The 15120-nt window shown below is 39.0% G+C and overlaps 1 pseudogene; it reads right to left on the bottom strand.

The window, feature by feature from the left end:
• Positions 1-1724: 1724 nt before the first annotated feature.
• LOC135227861 (cytochrome P450 2C42-like) lies at positions 1725-14847 on the bottom strand (annotated as a pseudogene).
• Between the last annotated feature and the right edge of the window lie 273 nt (positions 14848-15120).

Below are 15120 nucleotides of genomic sequence, written 5' to 3'. Positions count from 1 at the left end.
GGCGGGGCCAAGATGGCTGACTAGGTAGATGCGACCTCGGATCCCTCTTGCAACAAAGACTCGGAAAAACGAGTGACTCGATCACATACATGACAATCTACTAACCCTGACCAACAAACACAGATTTAAAGAGTTGACCTGAGTAACAGAGACTGAGAACGAACAACCACGGGGAAGCAGCAACTGTTTTGGGAGCCTGGAGCCAGCGTCCCAGTCAGGAAACCTTGGTGCTGGGCTTTGGACTGGGTGCAGGGGAGCTGAGCATGGCATCCTGTGACGGCACAAACACGGGGAGCAGCCCTACACACCTGAACTGACCTTGGGAGGGGGCCCAGCTGGTCCGCGCGGGCGGCGCGCCGATGCGACTGACAGAAGGAGAAGTCACCAGGAGGCAGCGACTGGTTTTGGAGCAACTGAAAATATTACAGCTTGGTTTAGGCGAACCTTAGTCCTCAAAGTGACATCTTTGCTTTTCAACACTTTAAAGTGGTCTTTTGCAGCACATTTGCTGAATGTAATACATCATTTGATTACTTGTCTGTTGCTTCCATGGACATTGATTATAGATCCAAGTAAAATGAAATCCATCACAACTTTGATATTTTCTTTATTTATCATGATATTGCTTTTTGGTCAGGTTTATTTTTGTTTTCCTTATACTGAGGTTCAGACTGAAGGCTGTAGTCCTTGATCTTCATCAGTAAGTTTTCTTCACTTTCAGCAAGTATGGTTGCATCATCTGCATATCGCAGATTGTTAATGAGCCTCCCTCCAATCTCAATGCTGCATTCTTCTTCATAAAGTCTAGCTTCTCTCATCATTATGAACACAGATACATCTGCCTTATTCATGTTGTACAATATGAAAGAACCATTTCACTTTTGATGAATATACAGATAGTTTATAGTATTCCTTTATTCCAAGCAATGATGAAACTTATTTAGCTGCTCCTCCAATTGTACATGGAGTAGACATCAAGAATTTGAATTCTTCCATTATAAGATATTAAATTTTATATTATACTAGATATTGTCAAATTGTCTTCCAAATAGATGTACTATTTAGTAATTCAGCCACCAGTGTATGCAAGTACTCATATACACATATCCTCACCAATACAACATTTTTCAGCTTTTGTCTTCATCAATTTGATAGGTGAAAATGGTATGTTACAGGTTAGAAGCTTGACAATATGAAAAACAAGTTATCAGGATTGGAAGAAGATTCATTACCAACCTGCGTTATGCAGGTGACACTACCTTGCTTGCTGAAAGTGAACAGGACTTGAAGCACTTACTGATGAAGATCAAAGACCAAAGCCTTCAGTATGGATTACATCTAAACATAGAGAAAACAAAACTAAGAACAGGACCAATAAGCAGCATCATGAAAAACAGAGAAAATATTGACGTTCTCAAGGATTTCATTTTACTTGGATCCACAGTCAACATCCATGGAAGCAGCAGCCAATAAATCAAATGACATTGGGCAAATCTGCTGCAAAAAGACCTATTTAAAGTCATGAAAAGCAAAGATGTCACCTTGAAGACTAAGGCACACCTGACCCCAAAGATTCCGTCTTGAAGACTAAGGTGCTCCTGACCCAAGCCATGGTGTATTCAATTGCCTCATATGCATGCCAAAGATGGATGATGAATAAGACCAATGAACTATCAATGCCTTTGAATTGTGGTGTTGGCAAAGAATACTGAATATATCATGGACTGCCAAAAGAACCAACAAATCTGTCTTGGAAGAAATACAAGCCGAACGATCTTTAGAAGCAATTATTTAGCAGTAGTTAATACTGATAACGAAAACCCTAGTGGCATAGCGGTTAAGTGCTGTGGCTGCTAACCAAATGTGGGCAGTTCAAATATGCCAGGCTCTCCTTGGAAACTCTATGGGTAGTTCTACTCTGTCCTATAGGGTCGCTATAAGTCGGAATCTACTTGACAGCAACAGGTTTGGTTTTTTGTTTTTTTGTTAGTCATACATTGCTAATAATGTTTGAATTTAAACCAACTGAAAATAAATAAAATTAAAACCTTAGTTCCTTAGTTGCATTAGTCATATTTCAGGTACTCAGGAACTGGCTACTGTATTATACAGTACAGATGTAAGACATTTCCATCATTGCAGAAAGCTTTTTGGGTAAGGCTGTCTTAAACCAGTTGTCAACGAATCACAGTCCATAGGAAGCCCAAATCCCACCTACTATCTGTTTGTTTTTATTTGTTTGTTTTTAATAATTATATGCCTGAAATTCATATAAGATAAATCAACCATTTTAAAGTGAACAATTCAGTGGCATTTAGTACGTTCACAATGTTGTGCAAACACTACCTCTATCTAATTCCAAAACATTACCTTCACTCCTAAGTAAGCCTCCTACCATTAAGTTTATCCCCATTACCCCTCTCCCAACCCCATATAAATGAATAACATAACATGTGACCTTTTGTGTCTGGCTTCTTAGCAGATGTTTTAGTGGCTAATTGCTGGTTTATAGAAACACATCTGATTTTTGCAGGTTGATCTTATACTCTTGCTAATTTGATGAATTTGTTTATTAGCTTTTGAAGCTTTTTTTCGTGAATTATTTGCAATCTCCTATATATAGTCACGTCATCTGGGACTAGATTTAATTTTTGAAACCTTACCAAACTCACAGCCCTACCATCCCAAACAGAATTTTTAGTTCTCTTTATTTATTATAATAGCAATATGTGATGGCTTCAAGTGGGATGGAGTAGCTTGAGCAAGTAGGCACCATGTGTCAGAAGGCCTTGGAAAGCTGCTAACAAAAGATGTGCAAGCCACTGCACTGAAAACAAAGCATTATTGAGAAAAGTAAAGAACGCCCAAATAGATTGGTAGCATATACCATATTCATGAATTGAGAGATTCAACATGTCAATTCTTTCCAATTTGATCTACAAATTTAAAGTCACGCTAATTAAAATCCCAGTGAAATGTTTTGGGAAATTGACTATAACTGATACTAAAATTCATCTGGCCATGTAAACAGGAAGGAGAAACCTAAGCAATCCTAAAGAAGCAGAACAAATTTGTAAGACTTACACTGCCGGATCTCAAGGCCTGCAATAAAGCATGTAGCCCCAAACTGGATACAACACTTGTGATATTTGCACTTTTCTCAACCCGAGTTTGTCGAAGATTGAAATCATACTGTGAATATGGGAACTTTAAGAGAACTTGAAGAAACAAACCTTACCTTGGGGATGAGGCAGTTCCTGAATTTAATGTCACGGGTCACCCTGCGGGGCAGGGACATGGGGAGGAGGTCAGTGTATCTCTGGATCTCGTGCACTACGGCATCCGTGTAGGGCATGCTGCTCCTGTCCTGCATGCAGGGGCTCCGGTTTTGGCCAACCACGTGGTCAATCTCTTCCTGGACTTTAGCTGATAAGACAAAAGTAAGAACTGATGAAAAGGAGAAAACTGGCACAATTGCTATAGAAATTCAGCATTACATGAAGCCTTATGAAATTGTCCCGATATCATTATAAATGTAAGTTATATGCCCAGAAGTACACCTAGACGGAGAGAATTGCATACATACTACCACCCGTCTGTCAGTTTGTTGTACTGTGGTGGCTTTTGTGTTGCTATGATGCTGGAAGCTATCCCTCCAGTATTCCAAATATCAGCAAGGTTACCCATGGTCTCACCTTCTTTGGAGATGTGCAGAAGCCTGAGATAATTGATCACATCCCCTTCATTCTTGGTCTTCCCTCACATGAGCTTTATCCACCCACTCCACTGGGAACTGGTTGCTTTCTAGGCCTGGTGGCCAGTAGCCTTCCTGAAATTTTCCTGCTGCAACTCTCTTCCCATGGAATCCTGACACCGCACCAGAGCTTTATCATGTTTAGTTCTGCCCACACTGTCCTTTCCTTCTCTCAGTGCCCTTCCCTGTAATGGGTTGAATTGTGTTCCTCAAAAATGTGTGTCAACTTAATGGTCTGACTGAGACTAGAGGAATCCCGGCGGGCATGGTCCCCAAACCTTCTGTTGGCCCAGGACGGGAACCATTCCCGAAGACAACTCATCAGACATGAAAGGGACTGGTCAGTGGGTAGGAGAGAGATGCTGATGAAGAGTGAGATATTTGTATCAGGTGGACACTTGAGACTGTGTTGGCATCTCCTGTCTGGAGGGGGGATGGGAGGATAGAGAGAGTTGGAAGCTGGCAAAATTGTCACGAAAGGAGAGACTGGAAGAGCTGACTCATTAGGGGGAGAGCAAGTGGGAGTACGGAGTAAGGTGTATATAAACTGATATGTGACAGTTTGACTTGATTTGTAAACGTCCACTTGAAGCTCAATAAAAGTTAATAAAAAAAGAATGTGTGTCAGCTTGGCTAGGCCATGATATGCAGTATTGTCTGGTTGTCCACCATTTTGTGATCTGATGAGATTATCCCATGTGTTATTGTTCCAAACCTCAATGATGTTAATGGAAACCCTGGTTAAGAGCTATGGCTGTTCACCAAAAGGTTGGCATTTGAATCCACCGGGCAGTTCAATTCTGTCCTACAGCGTCACTGTGAGTCTCAATCCACTCAACAATGGCAATGGGTTTAGTTTTGGTTTATGATGTTAATGAGGCAGTATTAGAGGCAGTTACATTAATGAGGCAGCAGGACTCAATCTACAGCATTAGGCTGTATTTTGAGCCAATCTCTTTTGAGATATAAAAGACAGAAATGAACAGAGAGAATAGGGACTTCATTACCACCAAGTAAGGAGAGCTAGGAGCAGAGCATGTCCATTGAACTTGGGGCCCCCTAGACTAAGGGGAAGTTTGATAACAAGGACCTTCTTCCAGAGCTGACAGAGAGAGAAAAACTTCCCCTGGAGCTGATGCCCCGAATTCAGACTGCTAGCCTCCTAAACTGTGAGAGAATAAATTTCTGTTTTCTAAAGCCATCCACTTGTGGTATTTCTGCTAAAGCAGCACTAGATAACTAAGAAACTCCCCTATTGAGCAAAGTTCTCCCATTTTTACCTCTTTATCAAATTTAGACAAATTGCACCTGGGGGCACAGAACTTTAAATAATGAGCCTTGTCTAAAAGAAACATGATGGAATACATTAGCTGTGTCTTGCCAACTTCCTTTCTGAATTTTATCTTGCCCGCCATCTGTGGTTTCACCTGTGACCTCTGGGTGCTTTAGCAGAAGCAGAAGTCCGTATCTCAAGGTGGTGCTTGTTGTGTCTGACCCAGCTGCAAGCAGATCATGTAGTGTGTTCAACAAATTTTCAGCACTGTATTCAGACTGTTGATTATGCTTTTCCTAGGAATGATTTGACAAAATGTTGACAAATTAGTTTGCCAGCATATTTAATGACAATGCATCCAAAACAACTCAGGTTGTTCTAGAGCTAAGCAAACTTAGAAACTGAAAGTAGAGTTTCCTAAAATAAACTCGTGTATTTATTTATTTTTTTTTTATGGCATGGCAGAGGTTGTAGATGAATTGACCTAATCTTTATTTTCTAACCCTTTATCATATACTTGAAAAATAATTTCATTTCACAGCTTCTTTAGCAGTAATATGGGTGAAACAACATATTTCTTGCCAATGAGATATGAGCAAAAGTCCCCTGATACAACTTCTTCTCTTTCCTACTTCTTATTCAAAACCCACATGTGCAAGTGCATGTTGGACAGACATTATCTTGGGATAAGAAGATTGAAGCATGAAGATAAAGGCCTATATATTGAGTTTGGTGAAGGCAAGCACAAGACACTTGACTCCTTGATGCTTCTAGGCTCTTGTACTTGCTTGGACTGCCTAACATGAGACTCCTTGTGAGGTAAATATGAGACAAACCCACTATGTGATTAAGCGTATTGTTAATTTGGTTTAATTGAAGAACAAACACAATCTTAATTGATAAAAAAAAAAAAAAAATTTTTTTCTAAACAAGTGAGGTTGATTTAGGACTAGGGGATGATGATGGGACACTGAACAGTCAATACAAAAAGGAAAGCGTGAAATATTGACTTGAAGGAGTCATCAACATACCTAAAGAAAAACTCTTTTCCTGACTAGTACACTAGAGCAGCATTATTTTAATGAAAAAAAAAAAATTTTTTTTAATGAGGCACCTTAAAATCTCCTGGTGACCTGTGGCATACCTAACATCACACAATTAACCCCATTAAGACTGATTTACTCCTATCAATGGGTGTACATGTTAGGCAAACCAAGTCAACTCCCTTGGTAACATTAATTTCATTGTTTTCTAACTCATCAACACAAAATTGCTCTAAAGCCAAAAAAGGAGGAAAGGATTTATAAACCAATATTACTACTGACATCTGTTCAAGTGAATTTAAAGATTAAGTGGTCATGTGTGCATAGCCTATCAAAATTAAGATACATTACACCAAACCTTGTTGAAAGAAATTAAAGAACGCTATATAAGTGGAAATACATTTCATGTTCATCGATCTTAACACTTTTTATTGCTAACATGGCATTACTCCTACACTAGAGTTACAGATTTAAGGAGATCTCCTATCAAAATCAAAATCCAAAATCCTGTCTTCTGCAGACATTGGGAAACTTATCCTAAAATTCACGGGGGAGGGTTATGGCAAAATGGAGGATGACTGCTAAAGGGCATGTGGTATCCTTCAGGTCGATGAAAATGTTCTGAAATTGATGGTAGTTATGGCTACACAACACTGAATAAACTAAAAACCATTGAATTATATACTTTATATGAGTGAATTTTGTGCTATGGGAATTAGATCTCAATTTAAGTTTAACAAAAAAATTAATCCAGGTTCTTAATACAGGAGTAAGGCCCAGAAAAATAATACTCTTTTTAAATATCACATTGAGGTAATTGATGTTGTTAGTTACCACAGAGTCAGCTTCAACTCATGGCTCCCTTGTAATTGAAATGCCAGAGAGCTCAGAGCCTCCGTAACCTGGGATAACTGCAGATGCTTCAGATGATTAAGGATCCCCTATAAACGCAAGCAAAATACTGGATCTCGTGTAGGTGCATTGGTAAAAATCATTCAGGTGCAACTCATGTGCACACTTCTGAGAAAGTGTCCACACCTTGAATCAGATTCTCAAAATAACTGGACCACAAGAAAGGAGAAAAATCATTGCCCTAGCAGCAGCAAAGGAAACCCTGGTGGCGTAGTGGTTAAGTGTTATGGCTGCTAACCAAGAAGTCAGCAGTTCAAATCCACCAGGCGCTCCTTGGAAACTCTACGGGGCAGTTCTACTTTGTCCTGTAGGGTCGCTATGAGTCGGAATCGACTCGACGACAGTGGTGGTGGTTTGGTGGTGAGCAGCAGCAAAGGCTGACAGGGGAAGTTATTTGCTTTTTCTCTCTACCAGTTTCTTTAAATTCCTCCATCTCCTTCACTGCATTTCATCTGGAACACATGATTTGAGTGGTCTGGGTCAAATTCATGGATAATTCTTTGAATATTACTTCCTTCAGTATTTCACTCCCTCCCATTTTGGGCTACTATTTTTCTGCCCAGTGCCAAAAAAAGGTGGCTGAATGGAGTAATGATGGCCTCAAGGGAAGGACTCTCTATCAGAGTTAGCTCTTTTCAGAGTGTTCTGAATTCTACCTCTCCCCATTTCAATGAGAACATTGTAGCTTAGCACATATCTTTATGGAATCTATATTACTCTTCTTACACAGATTTTCAGCATGTCCTTATCGTTATTAAAATTCAGCAAAAAAATCATTATCTCTTTGCTAAACTTGTCAAATGTGACGTCTTGTCTCATGACTACAATTTCCCACACAATCCCCTGTTATTTTTCTCCCACCCTCCCCTCTCTACTAAAACCACACTCTATAGGGTTCTTCCAGCACAAAATCTCAACTAAATTCACAGGCCTTTCCGAATACAACATCCTTCACTTCTCTATTTTATTTGATCCATTTCTTCTAAAACATTGCTTCTTCTTTGACTTCCTGGGCACTGCCTCACTGATTCTCTTCCCAGATCTCTGAGAACACGACATAATGAACAACTTTCATTTTATTTCAGACACCTCTGCATTTCCAAGGTTCACACTTTCATTGAGACCAAGTCTAAATAAATGGAAAATCTCCCAGATGGTCCTTGAGCTCCATTCTTATCATACAGAGTTTTTTTACAGGTACCAGAATGATTTCCTTAATAATTATTTGCATTTCATCCTGGCATGACTCGTAGACTAGCTACCTGATTAGATGAAATCTTTCCATGCTAGCATTTATGTTTACAGTTTCCCTGAAAGACATCAACAGCCAATTCCCTATTTGTCCAAATTCATCTTCGGGAACACTCCGTGAAGGCTTTGCTCTTCCAACTCCTTTATCTCTTTGACATCACAAACCTCTCATCCTCTGAATACACCATTCAACCCATCTGTAATGCTCTTTCAAGTCCTTCACTGAAAATATTGTAAGATCTGCATCAAACCTCAGGACATGTAGAAAGTTTACCTAGGTCAAGCCTTTCCTTCTCACAGTGGGCAATGATCACTTGCATCTTTGTTTTTTGCCATCGTATTTCCTATATTTTATCTTGTTTGTAATTGATTCCATTTCACTGAGGTGAGCATTCTGCTTCTCTTTAAGTAGATTATTAGTACCTAAAGAACAGGGTCTATGTGCTCTAATTATTTAACAATTTATTTCTTCTGTGATGCTTAATGCAGATCTATGCATACCTAGGTACTAAAAGTGCTTGTCAAGAATTTCTTGCCTGACATTTAACCATCCCTAGTAGTTTTTTCTTTTAAGTACAGAACTATGCAATTAACCACAAAATGCAAACGCAATAAAGAACTGAATGGCCTCTGACATCTTACCTGTTCCATTTTGATCAGGAAACAATCAATAAAGTCCCGAGGATTGTTAATGTCCAAGCTTTCTTGGTGTTCTTTCACTTTCTCCAAAATATAACATTTTACATAAGCATCATTCTTAATATATTTCTTACGACTCCCTGGGAAATAATCAGTGAGCAAAGGGAATGCATTACAGACCTACAAGAGAAAAACATCATTTATTAAATATAAATCTTTTAAATAATATATAGGTATGATGTGCGGAAACCTGGTTAAAACTGGAGCTATAAAGATGAATGAAAATGTCTCCATCTGGAGCTGGAGTTTCTTACTTTACACATAATTCTCTATGCTTATAGAAAGATTCCAGGCAGAAAAGTGACCAGATGATCAATGATGATCATCATTTCTGATACTCAGATATTATTCCTATAGTATAAAAGGAATCTTTATATCAATCCTCTCATTTTTTATATCAATACTTTTCTACAAATTTCAGTTACCAATGGCATAAATTACTATGATTCACACTTTACTGATGAGGACAGAGGAGGTTAAAGAAGTCTAAGCAACCTGATTGATATAGACCACAAAGCTACTCATGACTACTATCAAGCTGAAATAGAAATAGAATTGGGGTTTCAGAACTGGGAGGAGATTGAAGATACCGTGAAACCCAACTGAACATTTTGTGGATAGATACCTGTACACCAGAGCAGCTAAGTGAGTTCTCTAAGAGCACACGAGTGTCATCTAGGCAGGGTGCAAGATATGCCAGCTAAACACAGGGTAAAATTGTGATGATTGTTCATGGTTCATACCCTGTAAGCCCCAATCATTTTGTCATCTAGGATCCCAGATGAGGCATAACCAAACTTATCTTAGTAACATCGGTTGTCCTATACATTCTCCCTCTTTGACATGCTAAGTTAGAATATTTCTGCCAAGTTTTCTGATGAATATGTCACCACAAATTGAACGAAGGACAAGCCTTACTGGTAATGGAAGCCTTTCAGCAAGGGCCTTGGATCTCCAATGACTGCTCTAGGCATGCTTTTGGGGCAGTAACCATAGTACTTTATGGAAACTGGGCTTTGAGGTTTAGGAGAAAAACCACTGTGTAGGGAGCCAATGGGATTGAAAAGAGCTCTATATTCTGAGATCTCAATTTCTTCTGTGTAAAATAAAGAGGTTGGTTATATTTCCCAGATGTTTACTCCAGGTTGCTAAGCTCTGGCCAGGATTTTTGTGTTCAAACTTTTATTTCACAGCTTGGTCCATTATATAATTTTGCACTTCTCAAAGAAAGGGTATTGGCCTCACCTGAATCCATGGGGAGCACAGAATCTTGATGTTTTCATTTGATTTTTTATCAAATTAAGAAAATTCTGATCATTATAATCAAAACGAGTCTGGAAAATAATGGAGCACATCACATTGTAGGGAGCACAACCCGTGATGAAAGTGGGATTCCAGGGCAAGGCTAAAGAATTGGACACGTGAAAAAAATAGCATTAAAATATACATATAAAACTGTCACTGAAGTAACTTTGGAAAGTTTGAAGCAACATGTACCTAGAAATTCCCTTGTCACTTACACATTCATGCATGCCTACAATCTCTTCAAAGTGAATTGACCCTTCCTTACTCCCTAGTTTAATAATGATGTTCCCAAAACTGCCTTCACTTCCCTTGCATTTTATTTACACCATTCTAAATCAAGATGCCTATAATTTTGGAGGGTAAAAGAAAAAAAAATTTAAGAGACCATTTTCTAAAAAATAATAAAAAACCTCTTCAGAGTTCTAAACTGCAAAGATGTCACTTTAATGACTGAGGTCAACCTGATCCAAGCCATGTCTTTTCAATCACCTCAAATGCATGCAAAAGCTGAACAATGACAAAAGAAGACAGAAGAATTTATGCATTGAAATCGGGGTGCTGGCAAGCAATGTTGAATATACCGTGGATTGCGAGAAGTATGAACAAATCAGCCTTAGAAGCAATGTAAGCAGAATGCTCCTGTGAGGGAGGAGGATTTGTCTGGCTTAATTTATACATGTCATCAGAAAAGGCCAATCCCTAAATAAAGACATTATGTTTGATAAAATAGAAAACACCCATTGCTGTCAAGTCGATTCCGACTCGTATCAACCCTACAGTAGGTAAGTACAGAACCAGCAAAAATGAGGAAAACCCTCAATGAGATGTACTGACACGCTAGAGAAGGGTTCATTCTATTATACATGAGGTTGCCAACATCAACAACAATAATCTAAATTATGATGGTAGAATCACATCTGTCTGCAAAGTCTGCGAACAATTAAGCATTGATAAGGGAAAGGAGAAAATAGTTAGAGACCTCAACACTTCTTATATATACCGAGTAGTTAAAGGAACCACGTATAGAACTGGCAGAGGGACAGATTAAAGAGAGTATTTACAGGCAAATTTGGGTATTTAAAGGAACAAATGTAAAAAATAAAAAAGCCTTCCTTGCAGTATGAGTAGGTAGGTTAATACCAACAAAGAGAAGTCCTAAGAAGATAGTTTGCCTAATAAAAGTAAAAGGAGAAATTTTCATTTCATACTAAAATGATATGTAGGGCAAAAAAAATGAAGAAAGTTAATTAATAAATGGAATACTTTTCTTTCTTCCTTTCTGTTGGGGAAAAGAGGATTCTTTCCTGCTCTATAAAGTAGTATGCATCATCTCCAATCAGGAGCCTTGGTAGCACAGTGGTTAACTGCTCAGTTCCTAATAGAAAAGTCAGTGGTTTCAATCCACCAGCTGTTTTTCCTCTAGAGAAAAAAGGTGTGGCAGTCTGCTCACATAAAGATATAGAGCCTTGCGTTATTCACGATAGCAAAAAGATGGAAACAATCTAAGTACTCATCAACAGATAAATGAAAAAACAAATCACGATACATATACTCAATGGAATACTACCTAACATAAAGAACATGGATGAATCCACAAAACATCTCACAATATGCATGAATCTGTCACAAAAGAACACACACTGCGTGAGATCCCTTTCTAAAAGCTCAAGAAAAGGTTTATACACAGAAAAAAAGAATCTTTGATGGTTACAAGGTAGGAGAGCAATGGAGAGGGGAAATTACAAAGTAGATAGTAGACAAGTGTTAACTCTGGTGAAGGGAAACACAACATACCATACAGGGGAAGTCATCACAACTTGACCAAGTTAAAATCATAGACACTTCCAGGAAACATTCCAAGCACCTTGCGGGACCAATTTACTGGGCCTGAGCATTGGAGATCATAGTCTCAGGGGACGTGTATGTCAATTGGTATAACAGAGTTCATAAAGATAATGTTCCACATCCTACTTTGGTAAGTAGCATCTGGGATCTTAAAAGCTTGTGAGTGGCCATCTGAGATACTTACATTGGTCCCATTCCATCCAGAGCAAAGGAGAATGAAAAAATCCAAAGACACAAAGAATATATTAGTCTAAAGGACTGATGGACCACATGAACTACAGCCTCCCCAAGACTGAGCCAAAGAAGAAGTAGATGGTGCCAGGCTACCACCACAAACTGCCCTGACAGGGATCACAACAGAGGGTCCTGGACAGAGCAGGAGAAAATTATTGAACAAAATCTGAATTCCAAAAAAAGAGAGCAGAGTTACTGGTCTGAAAATGACTGGAAGAACCCTTAAGACTATAGACCCTGGACAGCCTGCTAACTCATAACTGAAGCCATTTCTCAAGTTCACGTTTCAGCCAAAGATTAGACAGGTCTATAAAACAAACAATAACACACTTGAAGAAACTGGTCCTTAGTTCTATCACGCATATGAGACAAAATGGGCAACACCTGCCCAAAAACAAAGAGGGCAGAAAGGAACAGGAAAACTGGACGAGTGGACAAGGAGAACCTGGGATGGAACGTGGAAGAGTGCTGACACATTACAGGGATTGCAACCAATGTCACAAAACAATTTGTGTATAAAATTTTAAACGAGAAACTAATCTGTGCTATAAGCTTTCACCTAAAGGACAGTAAATTTTTTTTTTTTAAAAAGAATTGCTTAAGAAACACATTTGTATATATGTTCTTATTGTTTTTTTATTGTTAGGTGCTGTCAGTTCAGTTCTGACTCATAGCGACCCTATGCACAATAGAAGAAAATATTGCCCGGTCCTGCACTATCCTCACAATTGTTGCTATGCTTGAGCCCATTGCTGCAGCCACTGTGTCAATCCATCTCCTTGAGGGTCTTCCTCTTTTTCTCTGACCCTCTACTTTACCAAGCATGATGTCCTTCTTCAGGGACTGATCCCTTCTGACAATGTGTCCAAAGTATGTGAGACATAGTCTCACCATCCTTGCTTCTAAGGAGCATTCTGGTTGGATTTCAAGGCAGATTTCTTCGTTCTTTTGGCAGTCCATGTTCTGTTCAATATTCCTCACCAACGCCACAATTCGAAGGCCTTTATATATATATATGTAAAAATATATTTGTATATATATAAAGAGAGAGAATCTTGGAAACTATATGTGTCTCTATGAATCTGAATCTATATCTATATCTATATCTATATAAAGAAAGAGAATCTTGGAAACTGAATGTGTCTCTATGAATCTGAATCAACCCTACTCAATGACTTTTTTGGGTTCATCTCCAATCAGACTAAAACAGACAGGTAACATATATCTAAATAACCTACTTTCAAAAAAAAAAAATAGCCAGTGAAAACTTATTTTGGTGTGTGTATATACTGTGTGAGGACTGTTACCTGATTGGGGCCCGTGCCCCGAAGGAGTCAAGCCAATGAAATGTACTCCAAGTTAGAAACAGTAAGAATGTTTATTCAGGAGATGTAGACATGACTGGGAGCTCGGCAGCAACAGAAGCTGTCTCTATGGAGTCTCAAAGAGCAATTTTTACATCAGAGTTTATATATCATTTTGGCAAGGGTTACCTAATGTTTTTAAGCACATAGCCCACAGATGGTCCTATACATCACAAAACAACTAGAAGAAACTCTTTATTAAACTAAAGATATGCATATCAGACATCTGGACTCTAATCTGTATGCTGTAACAGGCTGAAAAAAACTTACATAAGGATCTCTCGGCTAGCAGAAATGATCTGCCCAGTCCACTCTGACTGAGATAAGGAGCAAGAAAGGAAGTTTCAGACCAAAAGTGCCAGGCAGCCATCCTAGGTGCCCTCTTGCAGGCTGAAAGCCATTTCTCAAGAGAACAAAGAACAGATGAGAGACCAAGGCCACAGGAGCTGAGAGAGCTCTGCTCCCCTTTGGAAGAGACCAATGCAACCGGTGCAATAAAAAGATGCTTAGAGATTACTCAGAGCATGGTTATGGCATTAGTTATGTCAAGCTCTCAATCACCCATTTTGAGTAGGACAAAACATATTGCAAGGCATTAGCGTCACAGGACATTCAAATTTTGAGATGCCAGTAGGTCTAATTGGAGGGAATGTCAGAACTAAAATTAAGAGCTCTATAATCAAATTAAACTTACTTAAATTACTTCTACTCTCATGATAACATTTGACTTTTGTTAAAGTTTACCATTTGAAAAACAAAGCTCAGTCATGCTAGTTATGTTAAGAGTGGAACAGGTTGCTCAGCCATATCTTGAACAGAACCTGCACATTTTCCTTTCCCTAGCCTGTCCCTGTCTCCTAGTATGATTTTGCATTAGCTCCTCTAAAAGTTAAATGTTAACCTGTGTTTCCCCTAGGACCTTGAAAAACAAGTGATATCAATCTAAGCCTGTCAAATAGGACTATGCTCATCAAGATGGCACCAGTCACCCCCTGGACTGATGAGATAATAGCAGGGAAAGATCAACCTGTTTGAGATGTGCTCACCTAAACCACACAGAAAGAGAATGGACATTTCACAAGTTCCTAAAACCCTTGTCCCCTTTTCCCTATAAAACCCCAGCGGGGCTGCAGTTTCTCGAGACAGACAGCTTTCGGAGGAGATCATTCCCTTCTGTCTCCATATACCGGTATATACAATAAAGCTCTTGCTACCCACCTCAGCCCTGTCTCAAGAATTGGCTGTTTGCGGCAGGCGGCTCTAACTCACGAAATCTCAGTAACAAGAGTTTTCCCACAACTGGTGTTAAAAACAGGCTTCATTGAGTTGTTAAAAAACTTAGAGCCTATAGATAGACACATTATTTTAAGTACCTTAAAGAAGTTCCTCAGCAAGCACCTAGGCATTATCTCTTTTCCTCTCAGTTAAACAAAAAAATCG

Source organism: Loxodonta africana, chromosome 16, assembly GCF_030014295.1.
Source record: "Loxodonta africana isolate mLoxAfr1 chromosome 16, mLoxAfr1.hap2, whole genome shotgun sequence".
Taxonomy (NCBI): domain Eukaryota; kingdom Metazoa; phylum Chordata; class Mammalia; order Proboscidea; family Elephantidae; genus Loxodonta; species Loxodonta africana.
This window is presented reverse-complemented; position numbering and strand designations above follow the sequence as displayed.